Genomic DNA, 23,318 nt, shown 5'->3' on the forward strand with positions numbered 1-23,318 from the left:
CGTTCTTCCAATACCATGAACCAATATGGCAGGAGTTCTCTTGAACCAAATGATCACAACAAGAGTGCTCTTGATGAGTTCTCCATTCAAAAATTGTGAATCTGCCAGTCCTCCCTCTTCTGCATGGGTTATCTAGAAGAAAAATGTTGAGCTTTACTCAACATACTATTCTATGCATCCACAACTCAGAAAAACATATGTTCCTTGGAGTTGTCCCTCTTTAGTTGTATCCTGACCTCCGTCTATCAAGTGGTAGTCAGGAATAGTTGTGCCATCGTGTTCGTCAGTGTCTATTATTCTTGTGGTCCGTCGAGCCGTTCTATTTCAAAATGACTAGGAGAAACAAACTCCAGTACCTCATCCATATCTAGGATTGGGTCAAAGCAGTTGTATTCCACAGATCAAAATGCCAATACAGCATATGATTTTGTTCTACCCTGAAGTATTGCCATCTTGATGTTAGAAATGTCATGATAATTGCACCAACTCTTATGAATTCTTGATCCAGTGATACTTCTCGCCATCATCATTCGTTCCTCGGTTCCGTGTTGTTGCAAGCGGAATACCGACAAGTGAACCGTGATGTGTGAAATCAATACTCCTAGCAACTCTATTGCTTGGTAGTTAATGGACAATAATTTCATTCTTAGCGTGTTGGTTACTGAATCATCATCCTAAGATTGATCGTGCTACCTAGTCCATATTACCTGGTGCACTCTTCGATCAATGAATTTGGATTATGTTAATTCCTCACTCTTTTGATCATATCGTCTTGCCTGAAGAGCAAGATTATTCTTGAGCTTAATAACATATTGGTGGTTCGTGACTTTCTGATTATCTTCTCGGAAGTATCACTAGGTTGTTCCCTGACTGTTATGTTGAGCTCGTGATCAAGTTGGTTTTCTTATAAATCACCCCTTCTCCAAGAATCTGGGTTGGATATCCCTGAGCTAGTTGGTTGAGCTAGACAACAACTTGGAGAGTTGGAAGGTAAAAGATTTGCTTAACTTAGTTCATCTATAAGGGATATCTTCTGTGTGTGTGTTGAATAAAGATGATATCTTCATTGATTGATCCTCATGATCAATTGTCGGTGCTATTGTCTTAACCAATCTTTGATTTGAGTATGGGCTAACGTCAAATCAAATCAGAACCAATGATATTCGTAATGTTGTCTTACTTGTGGTTGTTCCTCAAGCATACACCATTATATCTTTTGGGTCTGACTAATGCTAACACCTTGTTCACATGATTGTGGAGTTCCATTTATATGGAAACCTCGATGAATTATTGTTGAGCCCATCGACAACATCCTTATCTCCTCCATGATTTGGTTGAACATTACACTAGTGTTGGAAACTTTATAAGCATTGCCCTCATGTCCCGCTCATGAGGCATATGTCCGGATAAAAGATGTGACTTCCTCTAATTCATGTGCATCTGATGCAAGTTGCCGCCGTGAATTTGAGAAAGTTTGTTTCACTTCGTCTGGAATCATCCCAAGTCAGTCATGCATATGTGCAAAGTATTCTTTGGTCTGTAGACTTGCAACCTTCATTCTATATGAATCCCTAGCACACCAAGCCACTGATTGTTTTGTTCAAGGAAAAGAAGTTCTTAAGTGCTAACCCTTAAGGACCCAAAGGTACATGCGCAGGACTTCGCTCTCCGCAATGATGGTTCCTAATCAGAACTCGGTAGTGTTTATTGTAAGACTACTATGTGGTCATGCTCGTCTCGGACAGCGTGTTCACATGTTGTAGCAGAACCAGCTCATGTTTTGGAGCTTGCTATCGTAGTTCGTCTCCCGAGAATCTCGCAACGTCATCTCGTCGATTTGTGTTGCAAACTTTCATTTTTCTTTCTAGGCTCGATGAGTCTGGAATACCCTGACACCAACCAGATCTGAATCTCAGGAAGATGTGATGGTTGGAACATTTCCCAAGAGCTATAATATTGGTCTCTCTGTAACCGGTAGAGAGGATGTCGTGGCCAACACACCCAACCAGAAGACCTACTATTGTAATATCTTGCTTGAAGAAGTTGGCCACCTCCCCATAAGGATCTCGTAGAATTTATTCCAGTAGTTGTTCCTTATGGACTTTTTTGTTCCCGAAGTCTGACCTTTTACTTGATGTTCTAGATACCAAACCATATCAATAAATGGGTTACGCTAGCACATCAAGGAGAACATTAGAAGCGGAGTGCTAAATGTCTCTCGGTCGATCATCCATATTTTGATCCCTTGGCCTCGCTAAGGTGAAATATGAGAAAGTGTTATCTTTCTTTGCATCTGCATCCTCCACCATTATTCATCATGGTAGTATGTTGTGTTGCCAGGATCCTTGACACGGATATTGGTAAAACTTGATGAATATGGAAATGCTCAAGTTCTTGAGAGCACGCGCAATCACTAGGATTTATCGTCGGCATTAATTGGGATCCGCTCTCAGTTTCCTCGGCTATTCTATAACCCTTCCAATAGTGGAATCTCTCTCTACTATTGGGCTTCTCCCCAGTTACTAGAATCATTCCCAGCATTTGCATTTTGTTCCTAGCTTGCACCGCCATTGTGTCATCCTACTATGACTACCCTTCTCAGTAATTACTGATCAGGATCATCTTCAAAAGTGGACTTACCATGGGTCCCACCCATCTCCAATGATAAGCAAAAAATCATCCATTGCATTGTCCAACAAAGTAGTCCACATCATCCATCCTAGTTTGAGTATGCCATTCTTCTGAGCTCCCTCAAATGATCGATTGTGATTTGCCTTAGGCTGGTATAAGGAGTTTCAATGATCTCTGAATCGAAAGTAACTCTTTTTGCCACTTAAGGGTTTAATTCTATGAGCCACCTTCCCCATGGTGCCCCATTATGGGATCATGGTAATTGTTTCCTCGCTACTTTGAAACCCTTGTTAAATTGTTTCTTCCGTCCCTCCTGATGCTTGTTTTGCCTCTCAGCTCCAGAGATGTTTCCACGTCTCATTCTGTGAGTTGATCGTTTGATCATTGAGATGATCCTAAGTTGTTCGAACCTCAAGAATATCGATTCTTCTAAAATTCTTCCTTTCCTCTTGTTGTCATGTTGGATGAAGTTCTCAAAGCAAGACGTCGAGATCAAGATGATGCAATGAATCAACATCTTCGAGAAGGACAGTTGGATCTTGGAAATCATGTCATTAGCTTGTGTGCCTCTGTCTTCTTACCTCACGTCTTGAATCTCGGGATGAGATTCTTGTTTAGTGGGGGTGAGTTGTCACATCCCTAGTTCTGGTATGCTCTGAGATAGCTAGTCATGTGTTGCATCATGTTTAAATTGCATTTAAACTTCAAATGGGGATTGATCCAAACCCTAACATCAAAAGGAATTCAAATAGGTTCAAGTAAAATATTTTTCAATGATCCCAAAATGCCCTTTAAAAATGTTCATCATTTCTGGGTCAAGGTGGAAGCATCTACCAAAAATGGTTCACATTTTTGCAGGACATATTTGGACTTTGAATTAATTCAAACATATTTGAATTGGAGCTATTTAGTTGCTATATATATTTTAGATGCTCCAAAAAAGTTGGAAATTGTTAAGGTGTGGCACCCCGGCTCAGAGAAAACCGGAACACCTTGTACTCCAGCCCAGAGATAGAGGTGAAGTCTTCCAGAATACGGCACTGCTTAGTGTAGAACAAACCAGCTCTTTATTACAACACAGATATGAATACATGGGTTCCGATATTACAATGAATAACATCGGCACGACGACACTACGCCATCCTCAGTTGTTCTATGCAAGCAGCGGAACAAATCGAAGCAGCGGAAAAACTTCTAGCAGCGGAACAACAACAACAACAACAACAACAACAGTAGTGAACTCCACTCCGCGGGGACTCTGGCTGGAACGCTTATCCTAGCTCGCAAACAAAGAATCCACGGCAAACAAGCATTCAAATCCGGCATGACCTGCAAACTGGCATGACACGCCAGGTCAGTACATTGAATGTACTTGCAAGCTCACAATAACCAGAAGCATTCAAGACAAACAACAACATGGCCATTACAAGGTAATCAGGAATTATCATGAGATCATTAGGATAACATGGCATGAACAACATGAAAATAATACTGCTAGAACAATATGAGCATGGCAAGAACATATAAATCTGATGATACTAGCATGCAACATGATGGCACTACATGCACCATTTATTCTGCTCAGGTTACCTCATAACCATCACATACATCACTTACCAACCTCGGACATTACACGATCATCTCAGGATAAAATCAAGCTTGGTATAAACAATACTATAGTAATCATTAAATGACCACAAGGAGCTTGATCTTTACCCATGATTCTCGCACAACATCACGAATATCCAACAACTCGGTATCCTTGATACCACGGTGATCATTCCTGCGATCACAACAATGACCAACACTTGGTCTCAAACCGTGACCCTTTCGGCGATCACAACCATGACCAACACTTGGTCCCAAATCGTGTTCCTTCCGGCGATCACAACCATGACCAACACTTGGTCTCAAACCATGATCCTTCTGGTGATCACAACCAACTTATCCCCTCATCGCATCGTGGTTATTATTATTATTATTATTATTACTATTACTATTACTATTGACTCATAGTGTGACCAACTACGAACTGGGCCCTTATCCGCGGGCGCGGCTATCGATAGATTTAATATACACTCTACACAGGTAGCACACTGTACCCACACCACGGAACCCATGGCCTCGCACTCCCATTCGGTTGGACCAACGACGTTCCGACAAAACCGATATACTGCCATGACACTCTCCCGGCCACTCCGACCCACTCCCAACTGGGCTAGTCCTAGGTGGCCCCGTGTCTACTAAAGACACAACGACCACCGTCGTGGCCAAACATCCCTCACGGGGACCTGATCCATAAAAATAACAACAGCGGGCACACAAGGTTATGTCTGCTTACCTGATCAGGGTACGCACGCCCATAACCTTCCCTAGTTGGAGGCACCAGCGAGAGGCACGACAATAGACCCAGTTAGGACCTTCCCATAAAGGTAAGCGTGGTTGCACTGCTCAGTTTGATATGGTGGCACCATGACTCAGCCAACAGTTGTTCAAGTTCAATTTAATCCAGTTAAACTTGAATGCAAATATGCTGAGCCATGATAAAATAACATGATGCAATTACAATGCATGAGCATAATCATGAGAGGACCACATAACTATCCACCATATCAACAATGAATCATATCCAACTAAGCATGGCATACTGACTGGCATGAACATCATAAGTACATACTTCTCCGAAACATAGCATGACCACTAGCATCAACTATAAATATCATGCAAGAACATATCAACAATGCCATCATGCAAGCATTTAACCAATTGGATGCAATGGAATATGCATAACAACAGTACCCGGGACAGACGACATTCATGCACCGAAGGCCATTACCAACATCAACATGTACTCCTAGCAAGCATAAGCATATGAAAGGAATACTAGCAACTAGCAGGGCATGACAACCAAGTGCATAACAACATAGCAAGAAAGTAAGCACGAATCCACAAGCATATTCGAAACAACTATAACCATATTTTAAGCAAGCAAACATTTAATAAATATTCAAGTTGAAAACCATGGCTACTGCATGACTATCATGCAAGTGGGCATGAAGAAGGCACCGGGAAGAAGTGCGGTGAAGTCGCGGAAAGATTTGCCGGAAACAGTTCTCTCTCGGAGGGGCTGTTTACGTGCAAGGGAAAAAAGGTCATTTTCATAGTGTTAAAACATAGTGAAAATGAAACCAACAGAACGGGCTTGGCGAGACGAAGAAGTGGGCTTTGGAACCACCTCATTTGGAGTTGTGATTAAAAAGATATGAAGGGTTGAACTTCAGGGACTTTTCTGCAAAAATATCATCACAAAAAAGTCCCTGAGTGGATAAGGCAGAAGCACAAAGTTAGAAATACGCTTTCTTTTTAATAAAACGCATTCTGGGCTGAAACTGAGAGGTAATATGCTTTCAGTAAAAGAAAGCGTACTTTGAGCTGACGCAGAGGGAAAATGCTTTTTCCCGAAGATAGGGATGGCAATGGGGATAATCCCCTATGGGGATACCTAGAACATCCCCATCCCCATCTATTTCCTATCATCCCATCCCCATCCCCGTTTACATGACTGGGGATGAAATTTCCCCATACCCATGCCCCACTGGGGAACGGGGCCCCATTAGGGTCCCCATCCCCATAAACAAATACTCATATACATAATATGACACCTTATAATCAACATACATACATGGTGTTGTCCTTGTCCTGCTAATGCCTATCTAGGTTGTATTGACTTGTTGGTCATGGTGGCAGCTGAGGTGATGATGTGAGATAGGTTTAAGGTTTTTAGAGCTTTTTTTGTTTTCGCAAGTTTGTTTGTGAATATTTTAAGGTTGACCGTAGTATCACAGTTACTAACCGGGTCCCCGATGGGTATTGGGTCTGGGGAATAGGATAACGTCCCCATCCCCGTTGAACCCTGTGGGGAATAAAATAGTTTGGTAAATATCCCCATGGGGATGTTTTTCGCCCATCCCCACCCCCTAATAGATGAAATCCCCACGGGTTTGGCGGGTATGGGGCCCCGTTGCCATCCCTACCCGAAGATGAAAACGTACTCGACCAAGTACGCCTCCAGTTAATCCAGTCGGCAGAGGCGGGACCGGGGCGTGTGACGCGGATGTGCGGGTCCCACGCAGGTGGGGCCCGTCACTTATCCACGCTGGACCGGGCGGGGTCAACGCCGTGCGACTGACTGGTAGGGGCGGGGAAGAAGATGGCGCCCGCCTGGCCTCTGTCTTCTTCTTCCTTGCCCTGCTCCCGCACGGGACATATGAGGCAGGGGAGGGCGCGTCACCAGCGACGGGCCGGCTCCAGCGAGGGCGATGCCACCGGTGGTCTCGGGAGACCACACCTCCTCCATTCAGGAAGGAAACAGGCGCCGGGGAGGACTAGACCACGAGATGGCCGCGGCAACAGAGAACCGGGCGGCGGCCGATCCTGGGGGAAGCGCGGCCACGCCTACTCCGGCGACTAGGCAAGGGGATGGGGAGGCTAGGTGGGTAGTGGGGAGGCCTCTGGTGGTGGTAGAACGATGAGGGAGAGCCCGGGTGGCCAGAATTTAGGCGCACCCGAACGGCGGCCAAGGTGGTGATGGGAGGGAATGAGAGCTCCTCGAGCTCGGGGAAGTAGCTAGGCGGGGCACTGGGAGGTGGGTGAGGCAAGTGATGAGCTTGGAGAGGCTCGGGGAGTGCCATTTATAGGCGCGGGGCGAGGTGCTGCGCTGTCGTCGCCGCGGACGCGTGGTCGGCGCTGCAGACGCGTGTGATCGCGCATGAGCTCGGGGAAGGCGACAGAGAGGTGCAGCAGAGCTACAACGATGTACAGGGACGCGCAGAGCTCGGGGACAAGAGGAGAAGAAGCCGAACGCCATAAATGCCTGTTCGGCTACATCTCGCTCGTGCGCGCGCGGCAACAAGCACCGACGAAGTAGCGGACGGAAGGGGGAAACAGCTCCAGGAAATGGCAACGACGCGGGGAACACGGTAGACAGGCTCCTGCTGGCTGAGACGCCGAGCAGAGAAGGGGCCCGAGCAAGAGTCCATTCTGGGCGTGGCCGATGCATGCCAAAGCGGTGGTCACCGCGCAGACTAGCATCAAGAAGAGCCAAATGGCTGGCAATAGTTGTCTAGGGGTAAGTCCTTCCTGGGTAGGTTGTCACTGAGGTGGTAGATTGGTTAAAAGTGCTCTGGTTAAGTGGTAAACCATAGAGTTTGTCTGCGAGGTTTAGGGTAAAAAGAACTTTCACCCTGGTAATTTTGAGAATATTTGGATCAAGGATTAATGGAGTTGCTTTGCAACTGCCAAATGTGGTCAGAAATGAGATTTGGATGATGCATTCACATGGAGTCTAAATTTGATCTCAAATTTGGCGAGGGTTCATGATTTGATCATATAAAGATGCTGTATAAGTTTCATACCAATTGGATTCAGCAAAATACTATTTGCTTCACAGCTATCTTCACTGACCAGAATCTTGCAAGAATTTTGGAAAATTATTGGCTAGGTAAAATGGTGCAAAATTTGGTGGAGAGCTGTTATTTGGGTAGGAGAACAATCTGGTATTTTCTCAGAATTAATGAAGCAATATAAACTGTACTTGCTTCACAACCTGAAAATATTGCCAGAATCAAAGATTTGGTCCTGTGCTCAATTAGATCAAAGGATGGAGTTGAAATTTGGAGGAGGCTAATTATATGAGCATATGAAGACTCATGCCAAATTTAAAATCATTTGAATGCTCCTAGCTAGTACTTCCTTCACAGGGGCTTTTGTTTGACAGAAACTTTGAAAAATCACTGAGGAAGATTGGCTAGGCAAATAAAGTTGAATTTTGGCATGTGGCAATGATATGAATAGGAAAAGGTGTCCAAGGAGTTTGAGGTCAATTGGGAAAAGGAAAATAGCACTTGCTTCACAATGTGCCATTTAGGCCAGAATAGGAAATGAATTATTTGAGCATGATGATAAACATGACAGATGAAATATTTTGCCATATTTGAGAAAGATATGACCCAAACAATTTATGAAAATTATTTGGGATTTTAGGAGTGATGGAAATAAAGGTTGCTTCACAACCTAGGGCAATTTGAGTTATTCCTTTAATAGAAAAGGAATATTCCCGATAAAAAGAATATTGGGATTTGGGCTAGGATGAAAATGACAGGGTCTAGGGAAGGATTTGGGTATGACAAGCCACTCTGGAAGCAAAGAAGAGGGCATCTTCTTCAGTTTCTAGACAACATAGCCCCGGAAAAAGGAAACTCAAGCAAAAACCTCAGAAAAACAAAAGAAAAAGAAAGGGCCAAAAATCAGGCTGTCACAAACCTTACCCCCTTAAAGAAATCTCGTCCTCGAGATTTGGTTGCTCAGGGAACAAGTATGAAGATACTAACTTAAGGAAACCGTTTCTAACTCGAGTGTCCTTTTTCTTATCCTTGTTCCCACTAAATTTTTCTCTGACTGGCCCTGGGGTGGTTTGCTTTAATATATCCATATTCTGATAGATCTTACCTTGCTTGCTCATGCTTATACAGGCTCCAATTTCTTTTTAGATCTGCTGACTTAGCTAACTGTGATTGATCCTCACGACTAAAATATATGTCGGTCTCACAAATCCAAGAGTGATTTCCGTTGGGTGTGTCATCCGGCACTAGCAATCTTTCATGAAGTGGTGATCAGATTTTTCTAGTGGACACCCAAGCTCTAAGTCCTTGCATTGGGTTTCTCCACTAAATGCAGGTCCTTCGGGTTCCAAATAGTGAGTTGGGTCATAACCGCTCTCCCGACAGATTCTTGCTTATCGCGGAAGTTTCTGAATCATCTTATCTGGTTCCACTGTCTTGAGTATCAGATCCTTACCAAATATTTGATTGTCACCTGCATCACTAGTCTTGCTCCTTCATTATTGTTTTCTTGGCCTGGATCCTTGGCTGAAAGAGCTGGGTCATATTGCTTCTTCGTATCACCATAGGTACTGTCGGTGCAATTTTTCGGCAATCGCAGCTTATCCTCATTTTTTTGACAGGGTACCCATTAAATGGTAGGTTCTACACCCCTCAAGTTCTGACCGCAGGAAAATGATCATCCGAACCTTTGCAAGAAATCGGCAAATAAATCAGTAGCCACCAGAACGGTCTTTGCAACTCAGATCTAGGGCATTACCGAAATAACTCAACCACGGCTCAAGACGACCGAAAAGCAGCTCAGAACATGAGACCAGGTTGATAAGAAGAAGGTGGAAGCTCCCTAAAATAGCCAAAAAGCAGCTATAGGGCTACTGTCACAAAAAGAAACTCAACAGTTGTACAAGACGGCCGAACAGTTGCTCAGAACTCACGACAGTTGTTGAAGAGAGAAATAAATATCGGCATCCACCCCGGATAGCTAAAAAAAACTTAAATCACAAGTGTTGTGCCGTCATTGGAGAAAAAGGGGACAAGGGCTCATCAGGATCATTTTCCTGGTTCATAGGTACTTGCATTGAGCTCATTGAGGTTGTCAATCCTCATAATCCTTTGTCACACTGTGGTGTATACTGGCTTTCTTCTCTTAACCATCCTCACGTGGTTGTGAGATCCTCATCCGAGTGACTTGTAAGATCTTGGTGGTATGCTCACCGCATATATATGAGAATCTGATTCCCGAGACAGACGTGTATTCTGACTGATTCTTGCTTCTGACCAAAATGTTGCAGATCTGATTCTTGGGATTCACTGCCATATGCTATCAATTCACAGTGTACTACCTTGTACCAATGTCTTACTGAGGAAGATTGGCTGGCTTGTTCTTGAAACTTTCATCGGACAACTTGCTGAAGAAGACTGGGTATCGTGCTTCAGAAGCTTACCCCCTTAAAGACTTTGCTGGGGAAAGACTCAGTACCTTATGCCGGAAGCTTTGTGGTTGCTTACTAAAGAAGGGAGAGTACCATGTACGGGAATTCATCCATATATCGTACTGAAGAAGATAGATGAATCTTGCCTTGGAAGCTTCTCGGGTATCTTGCGAGGGAAGATTGGGTTGCTTACACCAGAAGCTTCTTATTGTGATATGCGGACCGATTTCCACATATATAACCATCTTAATATTTTTGTTATTGATTTCTTGCATGAAACGGGGTTTTGCAGGACTATCCTCCTTTCTGAGTACATGCCATATTTTTGCTTGCTTCCAGGTACATCGGGTTCCAAAATCATCCTCAACAAAAAATTAAACTTGTATCTGAGCCATACCTTTGATAATAGGGACAATTCCATTGCTCCCCCTAACTTGAGCCACCACCTGGCATTTGCCCCTAATTTTCAGGTATGCTCAAATTTACCCCTGTGCCGTTAGGCGGTGTTATAAAAATACCCTTCTGCTCCGTTAACGTCCAGTCAAGGGCCTTTGACTGTCGTTGGTACATTTTTTGGACAATTTTGCCCCTCTTCGTGCATGCCACTTACAGGTGGAACCCATCCAAATAAAAATTAAAAAACTATCCCAATTCAAAGTAGTCAACATTGACTAGGTCAAGAGAGGACTTGTCCCACATGTTAGTGACTCATTAATTATTTCCTATAATAATTAGCTATGTTTTTAGCACTATAATTAGATCTATTGCCCAAGAAGGGCCCACTAGTCACCTATGCACTAAAAAGGATTAGGGCTAATGGCAGGCCCCACATGTCTCATCGGTGGTTTAAACGCCGGCGATGAGAAAACGCACGGCCCTGACTTGGAACGCCGGCGACGAGCAGAGGCAGACAGTTGTGCGGGACGCAGGGCTTGCTGGTGTGGGTTGGCACCTTCTAGGAGTGGTGAGCAGGCATGGGGCGGCCGGGAAGCTCGCCGGTGACAAGTTTCTCAGCCAGCGGCCGGAGCAAGTTGACATGGGGAAGCAGCTCCGGGATGAGGCATAGATTAGGGACAGCGGAGGAAGCTTCACAAGGGCTTCACTGAGACGGGTACGAGGTGCTGCTCTAGATTGCCTCCCGTGCCACACAAAAAAAAAAGCTCCGCCGCCGCTTCCTTCGTCTCCGCGAGGCCAACGACCTCCTCGTGACCATCCCACATGTGCAGGAGCTCCGCCATTATCTCCTTTCCCTCCCAACGGAACGAATTGAAGTGGGGAGCCTCCGTTCGGCCATGCCATGGTCGTCTTCTTCGCCTCCGGGCGTCCACATTTGTGCCCCAATCTCTCGCTCCAGTGAGCTCTGGTTTCCCTCCTCGTGTTACTCGGCAACTGGACGTGGATGCGAAGCTCCTGGACCCTACCCCCCCCCCCACCCCGAGTCCCACGACCTTGATGCATCCTTCCCACGAAGCCAAGCTCCGCCGGTCACCAACGTGGTCGGAGACCTTACTCTGGCCTCCCCGTCTTCCGTATTGGGAATGGTCCACTGCCCCCGCGCCCAGCAATCTTCCTCCTGTGCACCCCGTGCTCGCCGCCGTGCATGGTCGCACGCCCGGTAGTGGTTGTTGCCGGAGAAGATGAACGGGGGTGGGAGGAGGAAGAAGGGGAATGGGCATGGTGGGGTCGTGCTGGCAGGACTGTGTGTGTGTGTGTTTCCAAAAAATATTCCTTTCTCTTTATTTCTTGCATGTGTCCACTTGTCACGAAGGGCAAAAATGTCCATGGAATGCCTCGGTCACAGTCAAAGGTCTTTGACCGGACGGTAACGGAGTGGAAGGGTATTTTTATAACATCACCTAACGGTAGAGGGGTAAATTTGAGCATACCTGAAAATTAGGGGCAAATGCCAGGTGGTGGCTCAAGTTAGGGGGAGAAATGGAATTGTCCCTTGATAATATTCTGTCAACCTTGCGCATAATTTATCTTCTTGCTGATTTGATCATTTCTGCTATGAGGAGTGCACGTTAATGCAAACTTTATACTGACATTCCATCCAGTATTTCTTTTGTATTCAGACGAGCTATTTCCAATTTCACTAGAATCTGCTGACAATTACATTCTGTTTAGCTGAGTTTCCTAATATATGCATTTCTTGCTGACTCTTCGGGTCCGGTGTCGGCTGACGAGCAACTTTAATAGGGGGGAATTTGTAACACCAAAGGCTCAACAAAAGAAACGACTAAAACAAAAGCACACAAACATACTACTAATATAATTAATCAAGCAATCATCACATATTACTGCTACTCACACCATAATATGCATGCACACCTAAGCACACAAATCGCACGGAAACTCCGGTATTATGGTCTATTATGTTGTGGCGGTGTGCATGAAAATTATATCCATGTGTGGAAGGAGTTGGCGTAACCGAAGCTACACCAAGCACTGGCTAAACAGTGGCTGGGTCTGGATGGATACACAGGTGAGGACGGACTTGACGATCAAGTAGAGAGACACAAAAGTCACGACAACCTCATCATCAAGCATATGAAGGGAATCGTACCTGTCCAAAGAATGAAATGACAAGGCAAGATAACAGGGGAAGATGGGGTTTAATGACATTGCCCTTTTTTGATTCAGCAAGGGTTGCCGAAAGAACGAGATGGAGGGCATGGATGATGATGTGCTCGCATCACACCGAGGAGCAAGCATGCTAAGAAAGATGGTGCAGGCGGTGGACCGAAAACGATGCCACCTACACTCGCAAGATTAGCCGTTAGTGACAAAATAACAATCTATATGCATGCTATGCGACAAAAAAATGCAACAATCAAGTGCAACAAACCAATTGGGATCTATACTACCGCTTTCTAATGTTCGCGCGGGCTAAGGCATCCTACAGCCAGACCTGCTCTGATACCAAGCCTGTGGCACCCCGGCTCAGAGAAAACCGAAATGCCCCCTATTCCAGCCCAGAGATCGAGGTGAAGTCTTCTGGAATACGACACTGCTTAGTATAGAACAAACTAGCTCTCTATTACAACACGGATATGAATACACGGGATCCGATATTACAATGAATAACATCGACACGGCAACACTACGTCATCCTCAGTTGTTCTATGCAAGCAACAGAACAACACGAAGCAGCGGAAAAACTTCTAGCAGCGGAACAATGAAAATGGTAGTGAACTCCACTCCGCAGGGACTCTGGCTGGAACGCTTATCCTAGCTCGCAAACAAAGAATCCACGGCAAACAAGCATTCAAATCCGGCATGACCTGCAAACTGGCATGACACGCCAGGTCAGTACATTGAATGTACTTGCAAGCTCACAATAACCAGAAGCATTCAAGACAAACAACAACATGGCCATTACAAGGTAATCAGGAATTATCATGAGATCATTAGGATAACATGGCATGAACAACATGAAAATAATACTGCTAGAACAATATGAGCATGGCAAGAACATATAAATCTGATGATACTAGCATGCAACATGATGACACTACATGCACCATTTATTCTGCTCAGGTTACCTCATAACCATCACATACATCACTTACCAACCTCGGACATTACACGATCATCTTAGGATAAAATCAAGCTTGGTATAAACAATACTATAGTAATCATTAAATGACCACAAGGAGCTTGATCTTTACCCATGATTCTCGCACAACATCACGAATATCCAACAACTCGGTATCCTTGATACCACGGTGATCATTCCGGCGATCACAACCATGACCAACACTTGGTCTCAAACCGTGACCCTTTCGGCGATCACAACCATGACCAACACTTGGTCCCAAATCGTGTTCCTTCCGGCGATCACAACCATGACCAACACTTGGTCTCAAACCATGATCCTTCTGGTGATCACAACCAACTTATCCCCTCATCGCATCGTGGTTATTATTATTATTGTTGTTGTTGTTGTTGACTCATAGTGTGACCAACTACCAACTGGGCCCTTATCCGCCGGCGCGGCTATCGATAGATTTAATATACACTCTATAGAGGTAGCGCACTGTACCCACACCACGGAACCCATGGCCTCGCACTCCCATTCGGGTGGACCAACGGTGTTCCGACAAAACCGATCTACTGCCATCAGACTCTCCCAGCCACTCCGACCCACTCCCAACTGGGCTAGTCCTGGGTGGCCCCATGTCTACCAAAGACACAACGACCACCGTCGTGGCCAAACGTCCCTCACAGGGACCGGATCCATAAAAATAACAACAACAGGCACACAAGGTTATGTCTGCTTACCTGATCAGGGTACGCACGCCCATAACCTTCCCTTGTTGGAGGCACCGGGAGAGGCACGACAATAGACCCAGTTAGGGCCTTCCCATAAAGGTAAGCGTGGTTGCACTAGTCAGTTCGATATGGTGGCACCATGACTCAGCCAACAGTTGTTCAAGTTTAATTTAATCTGGTTAAACTCGAATGCAAATATGCTGAGCCATGATAAAATAACATGATGCAATTACAATGCATGAGCATAATCATGAGAGGACCACATAACTAGCCACCATATCAACAATGAATCATATCCAACTAAGCATGGCATACTGACTGGCATGAACATCATAAGTACATACTTCTCCGAAACATAGCATGACCACTAGCATCAACAATAAATATCATGCAAGAACATATCAACAATGCCATCATGCAAGCATTTAACCAACTGGATGCAATGGGACATGCATAACAACAGTACCCTGGACAGACGGCATTCATGCACCGAAGGCCATTACCAACATCAACATGTACTCCTAGCAAGCATAAGCATATGAAAGGAATACTAGCAACTAGCAGGGCATGACAACCAAGTGCATAACAACATAGCAAGAAAATAAGCACGAATCCACAAGCATATTTGAAACAACTATAACCATATTTTAAGCAAGCAAACATTTAATAAATATTCAAGTTGAAAACCATGGCTACTGCATGACTATCATGCAAGTGGGTATTGTGGCTTGCCAGGGGATGAAGAAGGCACCAGGAAGAAGTGTGGTGAAGCCGCGAAAAGATTTGTCGGAAACAGTTCTCTCTCGGAGGGGCTGTTTACGTGCAAGGGCAAAAAGGTCATTTTCACAGTGTCAAACCATAGTGAAAATGAAACCAACAGAACAGGCTCAACGAGAAGAAGAAGTGGGCTTTGGAACCACCTCATTTGGAGTTGTGATTAAAAAGATATGAAGGGTTGAAGTTCAGGGACTTTTCTGCAAAAATATCATCACAAAAAAGTCCCTGAGTGGATAAGGCTGAAGCGCAAAGTTAGAAATACGCTTTCTTTTCAAGAAAACGCATTCTTGGCTGAAACAGACATGTTATACGCTGTCAGTAAAGGAAAGCGTACTTTGAGCTGAAGTAGAGGGAAAATGCGCTTTCCCGAAGATAAAAACGTACTCGGCCGAGTACGCCTCCACTTAATCCAGTAGGCCGAGGCGGGACCGGGGCGTGTGACGCTAACGTGCGGGTCCCACGCAGGTGGGGCCCGTCAATTATCCACGCTGGACCGGGCGGGGTCAACGTCATGCGGCTGACTGGTGGGGTCAGGGAAGGAGATCGGGCCCGCTTGGCCTCTGTCTTCTTCTTCCTCGCCCTGCTCCCGCACGGGACAGAGGAGGCAGGGGAGGGCGCGTCACCGGCGACAGGCCGTCCGGCTCCGGCCGTCTCCGGTAATGGAGATGCCACCGGTGGTCTCGGGGGACCACACCGCCTCCATTTAGGGAGGAAACAGGCGCCGGGGAGGGCTAGAGCACGAGGTGGCCGTGGCAACAGAGAACCGGGCGGCGGCCAATCCTGGGGGAAGCGCGGCCACGCCTACTCCGGCGACTAGGCGAGGGGATGGGGAGGCTAGGTGGGTAGTGGGGAGGCCTCTGGTGGTGGTAGAACGATGAGGGAGGGCTCGGGTGGCCGGAATTTAGGCGCACCCGAACGGCGGCCAAGGTGGCTATGGGAGGGAATGAGAGCTCCTCCAGCTCGGGGAAGTAGCTAGGCGGGGCACTGGGAGGTGGGTGACGCGAGTGATGAGCTCGGAGAGGCTCGGGGAGTGCCATTTATAGGCGCGGGGCGAGGTGCCGCGCTGTCGTCGCCGCGGACGCGTGTGCTCGCGCATGAGCTTGGGGAAGGCGACGGAGAGGTGCAGCATAGCTACAGCGATGCACAGGGACGAGCAGAGCTCGGGGACATGAGGAGAAGAAGTCGAACGCCATAAATGCCCGGTCGGCTACAGCTCGCTCATGGGCGCGCGGCGACGAGCACCGACGGAGAAGCGAACGGAGGGGGAAACGGCTCCAGGAGGACGGCGACGACGTGGGGAACACGGTAGACAGGCTCGTGCTCGCTGAGACGCCGAGCAGAGAAGGGGCCCGAGCAAGAGGCCATTCTGGGCGCGGCCGATGCACGCCAAAGCGGTGGTCACCGCGCAGACTGGCATCAAGAAGCGCCAAATGGCTGGGAATAGTTGTCTAGGGGTAATTCCTTCCTGGGTAGGTTGTAACTGAGGTGGTAGATTGGTTAAAAGTGCTCTGGTTAAGTGGTAAACCACCTCTGAAGTTTACTGCAGTAAACTTGTGTGAGCACTAGTGATCAACAGGAAGGGTTTTGGAGCCATAGAGTTTGTCTGCGAGGTTTAGGGTAAAAAGAACTTTCATCGTGGTAATTTTGAGAAGATTTGGATCAAGGATTAATGGAGTTGCTTTGCAACTGCCAAATCTGGTCAGAAATGAGATTTGGATGATGCACTCACATGGAGTGTAAATTTGATCTCAAATTTGGCAAGGCTTCATGATTTGAGAATATAATGATTTTCTAGAAGTTTCATACCAATTGGATTCACCAAAATAGTACTTGCTTCACAGCTATCTTCACTGACCAGAATCTTGCAAGAATTTTGGAGAATTATTGGCTAGGTGAAATGGTGCAAAATTTGGTGGAGAGCTGTTATTTGGGTAGGAGAACAATCTGGTATTTTCTCAGAATTAATAAAGTAATATAAACTGTACTTGCTTCACAACCTAAAAATATTGCCAGAATCAAAGATTTGGTCCTGTGCTCAATTAGATCAAAGGATGGAGTTGAAATTTGGAGGAGGCTAATTATATGAGCATATGAAGAATCATGCCAAATTCAAACTCATTTGAATGCTCCTAGCTAGTACTTCCTACACAGGGGCTTCTGTTTGACAGAAATTTTGAAAAATCGCTGACGAAGATAGGCTAGGCAAATAAAGTTGAATTTTGGCATGTGGCAATTATATGAACAGGAAAAGGTGTCCATGGAGTTTGAGGTCAATTGGGAAAAGGAAAATAGCACTTGCTTCACAATGTGCCATTTAGGCCAGAATAGGAAATGAATTATTTGAGCATGATGATAAACATGACAGATGAATTTTTTTGCCATATTTGAGTAAGATATGACCCAAATAATTTATGAAAATTATTTGGGAATTTTAGGAGTGATGGAAATAAAGGTTGCTTCACAACCTAGGACAATTTGAGTTATTCCTTTAATAGAAAAGGAATATTCCCGAAAAAAGAATATTGGGATTTTGGCTAGGATGAAAATGACAGGGTCTAGGGAAGGATTTGAGTATGACAAGCCACTCTAGAAGCAAAGAAGAGGGCATCTTCTTCAGTTTCCAGACCACATAGCCCCGGAAAAAGGAAACTCAAGCAAAAACCTCAGAAAAATAAAAGAAAAAGAAAGGGCTAAAAATCAGGCTGTCACATAAGGGTCACTAGAATAGTTCAGAAAGCACTCATAATTATTTCCATGATTTTATGAAATGGTTTAGTATTATTTTAAACCAGAAAAGAAAAACAAAAAATAATAAAAAGAAGAGCAAACTTACCTGGCCTCACCTGTAGCCAAAGCCAGCCCACCTCCTGTGCTGGCCCAGCCCACCTCCACTCGCCGTCGTCTTCCTCCTGCGAGTAGGAGCAGCTCGCTGTCGAGCACGCGCTCACCCCTAGCCAGCTCTTGCTTTCCACCTCCTGCCTTTTCCTCGCGTCTGGAGACGCCCAGAGACCCCATGACCTCTCTCTCTCACCCGCAACCTCTCCCCTCCCCTGGCTCTCTCTCTCTCTCACTGGCCGAGCGCCACCGTCGCTGCCGCTCGCTGCCACCGCGCCTACCGGCCACCTCTCAACCCCTCTCCGTCTTCGGGAGCTCCTCTATTGTCTCCTACGTCTCCTCGACGAAGGAAGCAAGCCCGGACGCCTAGAAGCATCGCCATCGAGCTCGTCCCCGCCGCCTCTGCCCGGAGATCGCCGGCGTCGATCAGCCTCGTCCAAGCCGTCCCCGAGCCCGCTGAGACGCGTCATGCAACCGCTGTGAGCTCTGCTGTCATTTGCCTCTCCTTCCCATGCCTCTCGATCACCGTAGCCGCCGTTTCGACCGAAGCCGAAGCTCACCGCCGCCCAACCATGTCGCCGCCGTGGCCACGGTCACCTAGAGCCGCAACCGAACGTGCCACCATGCTCAGCACGTTCCTAGGAGTCGACCGCGACCACCCGCGGCTCCTGCCGTTCCCTGCAACGTTGATTCGCTCGACGTCTGAGCTCCGGCCGCCGCCTACGTCATCGCCGCCGTCATTTGGGTCCGCCCCAACATGATCTGATGGCTCCGCTAGACACGCAAGAACCTCAGCTACACGTAGGACCAAAACACAGTCGATTTGGTCTACTATGGGCAAATCCCGAGCCCCTCCGTCGTCTCGGGCTTCACCGGCGATGAGCCGTGGTTCAACTCCGGCGAGTTTGACCCCGGTTGACCGGGATTTGACCTCACCTGGGCGACTTACATATGGGGCCAGCCCTGACTAACCTAGGTTAGGGTTTAATTAGCCTTAATTAACAATGTTAATTAGTCTAGACAATGACATGTGGGACCGCCCTGTTTATCTTCAGATTAGGATTAGTTCTAACCCTAAACGGCGTGTTAACTGGCTGTGTCACTGACAAGTGGTCCCCACAGGTCAGGTTTGACCCGGATCGGTCTGTTGACCTGATGACGTCATAATGACGCAGTGCTGACGCAGTTATCCATTTTTTGGATTAAAAATAATCCAGGAAATTCCAGAAAATGGTTTAAACTTCAAAAATTCATAGAAATTAATATGTAACTCCAAATAAGATAAATTATATATGAAAAATGATCAGAAAAATCCAATCTATCCATCTGCACTATTATAATGCATGTTAAAGCAACTTAAACATGTTGTTTATATCAAAACATGATAATGCACATTATAAAGTCATAGTTTGAGTTTGAACTTGAACCTCGGGTTCAAAATAACTCAAACCCATCTGGTTGTAGTTTCATTAGGCCAACACACTCATATTTCCATGTCATGATCATGCATCATATTGCACATTGTATTGATTGTGTTCTCCTTCTCTGTTGCCGGTATTTGTCCCCTCTCGATAGACGTGCTTCCGATGATGAGTTCGATGACACCGATGAAGAACAGTACTATCTTCAGAAGTGCCAGGCAAGCAAAACCCCCTTGTTCATTCTGATATGTCAGCATTCTGGGAACGGGGGTCCCCGGACTTGCCTACCTGCGGCCTGCGGCATGGCTCGGGTGGGGGCCCAGTGCGGCCCATCTTCATCAGCCCAAGCTCAAGACCCTCGCGAGGGGCCAAGCCTCGCGGGGCGGACGACAGGAAGCTTCCTCAAGAGCGGCCTCATCAGGTAGGCTCGCGAGGAGGCGGAGAGATCAATGCAAGGGTACATCGTGAGGATCCCATGACGCAAGCCATGACGATCAAGGCCAGGCGGGCGCCAGGCGGGCGCCGGCCTGCGTAAGGTCCTTGTTTCCCCTTTGGTGCAAAGGGGGCAAGCACAGGACAAGGTATCAGGCAAATGTTACCGTTCCGGTGCAACGAGACCAAGACCAGCCGGACGGCCGGACGGAGGTCACCGTGGAGCCCAAGACGGTGTCATCACCAGTGCTTTTGGCAGCCGAAGACCACCTTTGGTCAGGATAACTTGTACTAGATGTTCCCCTTCAAAATGGCCAATTGTTGGCGCCCTTCCTGCTCAATTATTTGGGGAGAGGCCCAGGGCCTCTATAAATAGAGCTAGCCTCCACAAAGGAAAGAAGAGAGGAGAAAACCCAGTAGAGACTAAGTAGAACACACCACACCAGCTCAAGAACACCCCTCGCGAGGCTGTTCTTCCCTTGTACTGTCCATCATCAGCCCCAGAGGCAATCCACCACACCACACAATGGAGTAGGGTATTACACCACAACGGTGGCCCGAACCAGTATAAACCTCGTGTCTCCTGTGTTGTTCATCATTTTTCATCTTAGTTCGCACGAGAGGATCAGACGTAGATCGGTAGGGGAGAGATCTCCGCGCAGACCCCAGTGTTTGAACCTCAAGGGTCTGCCAGAACCTGAAATCTGACATTTGGCGCGCCAGGTAGGTGTGCGCCGGAGTTCCCTCCCGACGGCCCGCCCTCCACCAGCACCGCGTTCCATCCTCATGGCGGACAACGCGCCACCCGCTCCGGTAGCAGATACCGGCGCTGGGGCCAGGGGGCTCCAGGCCTTGGCCCCCGCCTTGCGGCGGGTGCAGTGGCCGCGCAAGTTCAAGCCCGAGATGCCGCCGCGCTACAGCGGCGTGACGGACCCGCTGGTTTTCCTGCTGGCGTATGAGGACGCCGTCCTCAAGGCCGGGGCGACGACCGGGTGATGGCCAACTGGTTGCCCATGGCCCTCACCGGTGTCCCGCGCATGTGGCTCCTCCACCTACCGATAGCTTCTGTGACCTCTTGGGAGGAGCTACGCAACCTCTTCCTCGCCCGTTTCGCCGCGCCAGTGCTGCCCGTCATCGCGGCTCTCCTGGGTGGTTCCCAAGCACCACCCTCGAGCCGCCACATCAAGCCATTCACCCGTCAGATCAGCGCTGCATCCAAGCGCCAAGAGGCCCCCCGGGGCTGGGTAGCGCCCGAGGCCGATCTGACTTTCGGCGCGGATGATCACCCCTTCAACCCCTCCGGTTCGGGCGCACTCCCGATGCTGTGCACCCCCACCATCTGCCAAGTGGCCATCACCAGGACCCTCATCGACGGTGGTGCCGGCCTCAACGTGCTCTCGGTGGAGGCCTTCAGCCTCCTTCACGTGCCACGGGAGTGGCTCCAGCCCAGCAGGCCCTTCTCGGGCGTCGGAGCCGGTTCCACCGCCTCCTTGGGGCAGATCCACCTCCCAGTGACCTTCGACACCTATGACAACTTCCGCACAGAGCTGATCGACTTCGGCATCGCCCCCATCGGCCTCCCCTACAACGCCATCCTCGGCTACCCGGCCTTGGCCCGGTTCATGGCGGCAACTCACCCAGCGTACAACCTCATGAAGATGCCCGGGAGCAGCGGTGTCCTCATCGTGCCAGGAGACGCGAGGGATGCACTGAAGGTGCTCCAACTCGCCTCCAAGGTGGCCGCGGTGGCACAGCCCACCAGCACCGACACCCTTGAGCCCAAGGGGGCTGCGCCGGCTAAAAAGAAGCAGCTGTTCACCCAGGACAAGGCGGAAACCAAGCAAGTACCGGTCGACGAGGACGGGTCCACCGGCGCCACCTTCACCATAGGGGCCAACCTCAAGCCCGAACAAGAGAAGGCCCTGATCGGATTCCTGCGCGCGAACTAGAAGGTGTTCGCATGGGAACCTGATCAGTTAGCAGGAGTCCCGAGAGGTGTGATCGAGCATCACCTCAACGTGTGCCCCAATGTACGCCCCGTGAAGCAGAAGGCAAGGAGGCAGTCTACTGAGAAACAGGCTTTCATCGTTCAAGAGACCCGGAAACTGGAAGCGGCAGGGGTTATCCGCGAGGTCCGCTACCCCGATTGGCTGGCTAATCCTGTTTTCGTGCCAAAGAAGGGGGGAAGGAGCGCATGTATGTCGACTTCACCAACCTCAACAAAGCCTTCCCGCAGGACCCATTTCCGCTCCCCCGCATTGACCAGATAGTCGACTCCACCGCAGAGTGTGACCTATTGTGCTTCCTGGATGCCTTCTCGGGATATCACCAGATCAAGATGCTGGTGGAAGACGTGGAGAAGACTGCTTTCCTAACCCCGTGTGGGGTGTACTTCTATACGTGCATGCCATTTGGGTTGTGCAATGCAGGCGCTACCTTTCAGCGGCTGATGCACATCACTTTAGGCTGGCAGCTCGGGAGGAACGCTGAGGCTTACGTCGACGACATCATGGTGAAGTCTCGGGAGGCAAAAACCCTGATACAGGACCTGGAGGAAACCTTCGCGAGCCTCAACGAAATGGATCTACGGCTCAACCCGGAGAAATGCGTGTTTGGAGTCCCCTCGGGCAACCTCCTGGGCTTCCTAGTATCCCAGAGAGGCATAGAGGCCAACCTGGAGAAGGTCAAGGCAGTCGAGGACATGAGCCCACCGAAGACCCTCAGGGAGATGCAGAAGCTCACCGGGCGTCTAACCACGCTAGGGCGCTTCATATCCAAGCAAGGGGAGCAAGCACTGCCCTTCTTCAAGCTTATGAAGAAGAAAGGCCCCTTAGAATGGACTGAAGAGGCCAACAAGGCGTCCCAAGAACTCAAGAGGTACCTTACCAGCCCACTGGTGATGGTAGCCCCTCGCCCTCAGGAGCCCCTGGTGCTCTACCTTGCAGCCACACCCTACTCCGCTAGCGCAGCTCTGGTGGCGGTCAAGGAGGAGCGTCGGGCCAAGGCCGCATCGACTGACCAGGCTGAAGCAGAGCAAGGCCAGGAGGGCCTCGCGAGGAAGGTGACCACAGCCAGAGAGGGGCAGCCGCAGCAGGAGGGCGCACCTGGGGCAGGGG

This window comes from Triticum urartu, chromosome 4A, assembly GCF_056163025.1.
Source record: "Triticum urartu cultivar PI428250 chromosome 4A, HENAU_Tu73, whole genome shotgun sequence".
Taxonomy (NCBI): Eukaryota; Viridiplantae; Streptophyta; class Magnoliopsida; order Poales; family Poaceae; genus Triticum; species Triticum urartu.